Source organism: Malania oleifera, chromosome 2 (genome assembly GCF_029873635.1).
Source record: "Malania oleifera isolate guangnan ecotype guangnan chromosome 2, ASM2987363v1, whole genome shotgun sequence".
Lineage (NCBI taxonomy): Eukaryota > Viridiplantae > Streptophyta > Magnoliopsida > Santalales > Ximeniaceae > Malania > Malania oleifera.
The window spans coordinates 17,809,990-17,818,507 of NC_080418.1; positions in this window are offsets into that span (position 1 = coordinate 17,809,990).

Genomic DNA, 8,518 nt, shown 5'->3' on the forward strand with positions numbered 1-8,518 from the left:
GAAGTCACATCACTAATAATCACACTGTCATCTGATATAATACACACAATCATAGTTACTTTTACTGATAATTCCCGAGAATAAGGAAGATTACCCGTCCATACAAGTAACTTTCCTCTGCTCTAACGATAATACCAGGGCACTCACCTTACTCAGTAAGCCCTCGGGTTATATATCCAAGTAAAGTCTTCGAGAATAGGGAAGCTTACCCGTCCATACAAGTAGCTTCCCTCTTCTCTAGTACCAACAGAAAATTACCAGGGCACTCACCTTCCTCAGCAAGCCCTTGGGTGGAGAATTCTACTTTACCATAAATACTTATGTAATTATAGTTACATGCATTCAATGCCATCATTTCACAAAGATCACGTATGTACACATACCACAACCAATCCACATAGGATACACACATATTTCATGCACACCCACAAAGGGACCATAACTACACAAAATATAACGTCTACACAAGACTAGTCCATATAGGACTAACACCTTCACAGAATACATGGTCCACACAAGACTAACACCTTCACAATAATATATCATAGCCCACACAAGCACCACAATCACACATGTTACAAATCCACACACACACAACCCCATTCATAGTAAATCGGTAAAACAAACTCCTCATTCCATTGCTAATGTTTTACCCCTTAATATAAATGTCCATATAACGACCTCCTTATACCATTGCCAATATTATATGGCGATTTATATCAGGTACGATATAACAACCTCCTCATACCACTACCAACGCTATATCGCAATTTACATTAACCACATTACAAAAACTAATCATAACCAATTATCTAGGCACATCCTCACATTTACCAGAGTATTCATAATCAAACAATACTCACAATTGTACAATATCCACTTCCAAGTAGAATTATAATCCAAACAGTAGCCACAAGAGAACAGTAAAACACTATCAAGCAGTACTCGCAACCATTCAATTATGAAAGTTATTTCCATGCCATACAATTTTTCCCAAATACCATATATTTAATTAAAATCATTTTTGATCCAAACGTCTACCCATTCAAATAAGCATACCTATATATATATATACTCAAATTTAACCGATTTAAAATTAAGTAAAAAGTTGCTATAACGTTCTCCCTTCACCTACTCCTTAAATTTTTGCCTAAGCCAAACGGAAAACAAGACCCTGTATTTCAAAAATCTCAACTTACTCAAATCTCAAAACAATACTCATTTAATATTTCCTAGGATCCATATACTTCAATTTAATAATAAAACTTAAAAATAACTCACTTACCCTAATTTTGGGACGGTGCCCCAAAATCCCAAATCAACAATCTGTTCCAGTAGCTTTACAGAGAATGATCTCACGAACCTTGAGGTCGTAGTAACCCAAGAAAAATAATAATAAAATAATTAATTAAATTTATTAACGAAATTAATTAAATTAGGAAATATGAGGGTTATGTGTATATATATGTTTAAATATATATATATATATATATATATATATATATATAAGTATATAATAATGGATAAAGTAAAGAAAAAAAAAAGAGAAAAAAAAAATTTGGAAGCTTAATGTTTAAGCTTTTGGGAGGGTAATAGAACAGAAAGAAATAAAAAAAACTCTCAAGCTCTCACGCTCACTCTCTCCCTCCTCACGCTCTCCACTTTTTCTCTATAAAATTTCTCAACAAATATTCGGTCGATCGAAAATCGAAGAATACCACTGACCTTCATTCTCTGCTACCGACATTTCTACCAGAGTAGATTGGTCGTAGGAGCGACGTAGGCATATTTCCTGGGGTAAAGTAAATTATCACTTTTACCTCAAATTTTCTTAAATTTTAAGTCAAATTGACGATCAAACACCACCACGAGAATATAGGGATGATTCTCTATCAGTCTAGCGGAGCGGATTTCTCGTGGGGTCATTGTAGGCATAACCCCAAAACTAGGATAAATGAGTTATTTAGAGATTAATTGTTATTTAATTATTGTAGATTAGAAAATATTAAAATAGTATTTTATTGGGGTTGATTTGATTGAATTAGGGTTCGGGTGAGCACCGCGGGTATAATTTTAGGAACCCTACAGGCGTGGTTCAGGAAATCAGGTAAGGGAGAATAAAATTATATCAGTATTCTATTAAGGTAAACCGATTATTTACGAGCATATGAAACCTAGTATTTATCTATATGATTGTCAGAACAGCCTGAGTACTGAAAAATGATGATTTTGTTTAAGATTTATATTTGGGATAATTGCATATGATATTAAATCCGTGTGGCATGAGAACAATTTTTCCTAATAAATTGAATATGAATTTTTGTGGAATTTGGGTTTGCATGTGGGGATGTTTGGAATGATTATGACATGATGAATGAATTGTTATGTTTGACTCCTGTGTAGAAATGTATTGATTTGTTGGATTGCTGTGTGGGAATGTATTGATTTGTTGGATTGCTGTGTGGGAATGTATTGATCTATTGGATTACTGTGTTGGAATGTATTGACCTGTTGGATTCGTGTGTGAAAATGTATTGATCTATTGGATTACTATGTAGGAATGTGATAGATTTGGTGTATTCCCAAGAGGGAGGATGAATTGGGTATTTATAAAATTTGTCCCTAGGTCAACCAATCTAATAGTAGCATTACACAAATCTAAGGTCTTTTTATTTAATTATAAACCCAATCAACACATGTACTACATATACTGAATCAAGCATACAATATACATGTGCAGAAAATAAATTTGTGGAAATATAAAGAACATGCATGATATGTTATCGAGGTTCAACAAACTGTGGCTACATCCCCGCCTTTAGCTTGCAAGTCCGAGAATTCCACTAAAACTCACTTAACGGGTGGAGTGGTACCGATTAAAACCAGGTCAATTAGCACAGGGCTGACCTTAACCTTTACAAATTCTCCTTGCAGGGTGAAGAAGACCCTAACAATCCTTACGGGCTAGATTGCCGCCCCCTCAGGCCATGCCTTGAATACAACCGTATTTTTCACAATATAACTGGTACAATTATTATGTTTCTCAAGTAAAACAGATATGTACCCAATATAATCTATCACATGCACATCAACAATATAGGTAATGTAAGCTCAGTGATGTGAATATATGTGCAAATAACACTCAACAAGATATGATCACAATAATGTTCAAAAGTGTTCTAAACAAATTGTATTTTTGAAATAAGTTAAATGAAATCTCAATAGCAAATCAGGGTTTTAAAGATATTAATCAAATATTCAAACTTAACTCAAAATATTTTCCTTCAATGTAATGAGCACAATAGTAGTTTGAAAATATTTTAACTTGTAGAAAAATATTTTGCACAACAAAATCAAAGCTATAGGAATCTTACAATGACAATGCAAAGATCCTTAAGCTTGTTAGTTTATCCCAACACAAGATTTATGATGTTCAAATATGTGGGATAAAGCTAGCTAAACTCTCCAAAATAATATCAAACAATCAACCAAACAAATGGGAGTATTAGCACTATCTAATAAACACAAGAATAATCAATAAACTCTCACAATATCAATATGTACTAAGGGAATGAATATTTGATAGTATTTTGAGTAAAATGAGATTTTGAGATAGAGAGGATTTTTGCTAATGATTTTGGCTAATCTCCTCTTAATCTTCACAAATGAACCCGTATTTATAGGAAAAGTCAAAAATATATCTGTTTGGGACCTATTGGGTATTCTTAGAAAAGTCTAAAAACACTTAAAGAGTAATTAACCCATTTTAACCCTTATTTACCTCGGGTAAGAAATATTTAACCCAAGAAGGTTCGGGTGGCTGAACCGAGGTTTGGTCGCCTGAACAGACTCATTTTAAAAAATGTTTTAAAACATTTCAACAGCCCAAATATTAGTTCAGTTGCCCAAACCAAAATCAGTAGCATTTGTTCGTAGGTTCGGGTGCTCGGTTCCAAGTTCGGTTAACCGAACCAGCCAATTCGGTCGCTCGAACCGATTTTGAATGTGATCGTTCGAGCGCCCGAGTAGTTGAAAAGAAACCTGACACAGGTTCGGGTGCCCAAGCGAGATATGCTCAATATAGGTTCGAGTGCCCAAAACATGAAGTCAACTTGTTGACTTGTTCGGTCGCCCGAGCCGTTTTACGTGGCTTGGGTTTGGTCGTCCGAACCCACTCAACCTTTTCAATTAAGTCCAAATTTTTGCCTTACTTAATTCCCCTGATATAATGATTGATGTTAGGGACTATTTTACATATAAGTGCTGGGACCTAGGGTCTTTATAAGGTCTTTAAGGATACCTTGACCGAACTATGGTCAGTCTATGGTCATGTTGAGCTTACAAAACCTACATGCATGACATGCAGAGATTATTACAGACCGATATAAATTATTACAGACCCAAATAATATAAATTACAACAAGAAATAATCTTCAGGGTCTTCACGCTTTACTTCGTGTGCCATCAATTGATTTGCTAATATAAACCTACACACAAACTTTAAAGCTATCAAATACTTGAGTATTTGTCATTATCAAAATCGAGTATAACCTATAAGATCAATATTCTCCCCTTTTTTGATGATGACAAATACACCATGCAAAAAGTGGGTATAGCCTTGAAAGGCTCCCCCTGACAATATGCATAATGTTAAATATTTATCAATGCAAACAATTTTTACTACCTAATTTTTGTCTCTCATCTCCATCTCTCCCTTTTGGCAACAACAAAAAGGGTTATGAAATAAATTGTCATAGACATTGGGTATGATACATTAATATATAAGATAAGTTTGGGAAATTTTAGAAATTTTGGCAACATGCCGTTTAAAAATAGAACATTTTCCCAAAAATACTTGTATAGAAATGACCTGTTTGGAGTTTTAAAAATAACAGTTTATTCACAATAACTTAACCCGAACCGTTCAGTATGATCAAGACTTAAAACATAAAGATAATTATCAATTAAATAATATATATGAAAAACATGCATTTCAAATCACAACCAAATTCATAGTCTAAAGCAATGATATGTTTAGCAATTAAGCACACAAGTTATATAACTGGTCATTTAAAGATTTAAATGACTTGAAAACAAAATTAGACCATAAATATGCACAAATCATTTCAATTGAAATATATCATAAGACCCATGGAAGATATGAGCTTAAAACACACGGCATATAATAACAAGTAGAAGGTTTGAGCATAAAACGGCCTAACTAGTTCGCATGCATTTTTATATGAAGTTACCAAACTAGTTATGCAATTTTAAAACATATAATAATAATAATAATAATAATAATAATAATAATAATAATAATAATAATAATAATAATAATAATAATAAGGCAAGTGATAAAGAGTTTAGTTTTGAAATTTGATTTTGCCAAATGTACATGTAAATAATAATAATAATAATAATAATAATAATAATAATAATAATAATATATCCCCCTTATAATGTTTGCAAAATGGTGCTGGGGGTGCTTGCTGAAAAAATAACTTTCAAGGATATGCAAGCAAAATTTTTCTAGTTTGTCAATGAAACGCATGCTAAAATATAACCAGAAAAATACAACCACAATGATCCTAAAGATGTCAGACAATTTAAAGCAAAGATCATATGGCAAAATCAAATGATTGTGGCAAATCAACATATTTCAAATTATGATTTTCAATGATGACTTTTCATTCAAGCACATGTCACACTTGATTCAACACGGATCTAAGTTAAAAGATATTGGTGAGCATAACACGATAAGAATTTAGTTTAAGATGCTCCCCCTTTCAAATTGAATCCAAGCTTAGATGAAATAAACTGCTTAGACTTAATAAAGATTAATTTCATTAAGAATGCCAAGATGTATAAGCAATCAATTTTTTAAGTCTTTTAAAACGAATATACTGGATTAAGATTTATTTTTTTTACCATTCGACCAGTGTAATCATTCCTATAGATCACATATGCATAAAAAAATATACATTAAGACATGAAATAAAGCACATAACCGAGAACAATCCATATCAAAACATAGAGTTTTAAAAGCGGGATATGATGTTCAGGGTTCTTAGCAGAGCCTCAAAATTCAAAAATCAAAGTATGATGCATATGAGTTCTTTATGCTCTTTCCCTAGGGATGGAGCTACGCTCCTTAAATACCTGATGATTATGTGAGGATGTAATTAAATTTTTATTGAGTTTTCACTCATCCTTTCAAAAAATTTTTAACATTTTTATCATCATCATCTTTAACACAAGGTTTTTGGTTTGGGAAAATTCCTGTCAAAATTTTAGCAGTATGTCGTCTGTAAATCGGACATTTTCCAAATTTTCATGCACCAAAACCTGATAGATTCAAGCAATCAATTCAAAATAATTTAATTTGAGCATGTGAGAACCTATAATCCACTACCAACATGCAATTCTCATCAACTGCATCCGTCATACAGGAGGCATTCTATACTAAGCATGCATTTCAGTAGTTAGTCAACTCAAGATATTCAGTATAGCTCAATAGTAGAGATATAAACTATCCATCAAGGAAATTTTAGCCATTAATCAAATCATGGATAGTGTGCTTCAATGTTATGCACATATAGGCATAAAGGCATAAACGATATAAGAATATGAGGGCATTCAAATTTATATAGATATGAAGGATAAAAGCTCCCCCTGAGTTATGCACTTATTCATTTTATGCCTTTTCTTTTATCTTCAAGTTCAATGACCAAGAGTTATAATATTTTCAATGATTTAATCTTAGCGTGAATGCTTTAGGCTTGTTGGACCAAAAAGTCACAATGAAAATTTTTTCAATGTACAAAGTCTATATAGCCTATTTTGATGTGAATTTCAATACGTGTGAAAGGCACGAGTTCTAATGGCTATAAATTTCAAATGCATATGCATAGGTCTCCTTGAAGTTTATGCATTTATCTGGATTAATATTACTGTAACCACCTTAGCCATTCAACTCATCACGAAAGATATGGAGCTTTAAAAGATTTCATTTAAAAGTTGAGAGCTATGTGAGAGAATTATAAATTAAATACTCTTAAGGATTAAATATCTATTATGTTTAGAAGAGTATTTGAGGAACCGAGACATTATTTATGATACACAAGTAAAAGATTATGTCCTGACGATTTTAGCAAAAAGCATTTAGGAGTATATGAGTATTTTTAACCAATGCTCTTTGGAGATTTGGAATGTATCCTTCGACTATGATCACAGTTTTGGAGCAAGGATACGAACCAATGAGAGGATGAATCTTTACCTGATGTGATCGTGATATGGTAAAGATTTCCTATGGAAGAGATGGTGAACCAAAGTAGAGGATTTTTATATTTTAAGCTCAAAGGGAATATCTTGATTTAATTAATAAAACTTGAATCCCTTAGGGGTTGCCTCTAATCATGATTACAGCAAGATGTCTTATGAAAATTACACTTAATATACATTAATCATTTAAGATCAATAGTGCTTTAAGCCTAGAGTGATGACTTGATTTTGATTAAGGCTTTTCATATTCAAAAATGAGTTTAGGGTATAGCGATATATGATATAAGGTGGAACCCTAACACTCAATCTTGTGCAATGGACAACAGTTACTTAACTTAAGGTATTATATTTAAGCATGGGTTAAGCATTTGAAATTGATTACCTAGAAAAGATGTCATGTCCAATTGGAAGTGGATGTAGATACTAGGTTTATGTATTTTATCCCCGAACTACTCCCTAAGCCTACAGTTATCACAACCCCTAAACGTAGGAACTAAGGGAAGATTAAAATATTTATACAATTTCTATTAGAATCCGATCTTCCTTAGACCCTACATGATTTGCTTTCATGATTATCCATTTCATTTCTTTTTCTAGGCCTCAGGCACTTCTAAATAGACAATTAAACTAGACGTGCCCATTCAATCTATGGTGCAAGCAAGTTTTGAATAAACGTGAAAGATTGTGCTTACATACCCAATTTTTACTAGATGAGACATGAAAATTTTTATGACTATGGGATTTATAAAATGAACCCTTTTTGAAAAATTTATTTCTTTTGGCTCTTAAAGGTTTATTATGATTATTCTTTTCATATTCTACTTTGAGTGAAGCTCTAGAATAATCATTTACTTCTTTCCTTAAGCAGATAATTTTCAAGTATCTTTTCAGTCTTTTTCTTCTCAATGATAGCATGATAATCTTTTAAATCCTCTAATAGTTTTACTAACCTTCTACTTTCATTTTTGAAGACTATTTTCAGCTTAGATACCCTAACTAGAAGTTTATGCATTTTAAATAAAGTACATTCTAGTTCTTTGTTCAAGGGCAAGCTTTCATCATAAATTTCAACATATGATTCATTACAAGATTTATCTTTATAACTACCACATGAATCAATGCATGCTTTGTCAACAAAAATTTACCACAAGGAATACCAGATGATTCATCATACAATATATTGCAGTATTTTTCACCAGAATCATTGCATGCATCCCTAATAGTATTATCAACA